Below are 429 nucleotides of genomic sequence, written 5' to 3'. Positions count from 1 at the left end.
CCGAGCCCTTCCGGGGAGCGGTTGTGCAGGCGCCTGCAGCAGGCTGGGATGTACCCTGCATCCATCTCCCATCTGGCCGCGCGACCGCAACCACTTGGAAGAGTGGCGCCCCCACATTGCCCTGGTGATATGCAAAATATCTGGTTCCTGGTACCGGGCCTGGCCTAGTCCTGAGCTGCCTGTGCAAAACTTGGATTCTGAGGCCAAGCCTGACCTTGTGCCCACTGTTGATAGGTGACAACTTGTTACCCAGGATGCTAAGGGCATCTCCTAAAATCTCTAACGAAACATGACGAAACCGGAACTCATGATCCCACTTTGCACTGATTCCGACTTTGCATCATTCCTGATTGTTCCTGTCCCCATCCTCAATCTATTTCACAAAAATCACAACAATTCAAAAAGGGACAGCAGTACCAGAACAGGGAC

This window comes from Pteropus vampyrus, unplaced genomic scaffold, assembly GCF_000151845.1.
Source record: "Pteropus vampyrus isolate Shadow unplaced genomic scaffold, Pvam_2.0 Scaffold701, whole genome shotgun sequence".
In the NCBI taxonomy this organism is placed as follows: Eukaryota; Metazoa; Chordata; class Mammalia; order Chiroptera; family Pteropodidae; genus Pteropus; species Pteropus vampyrus.
This window is presented reverse-complemented; position numbering follows the sequence as displayed.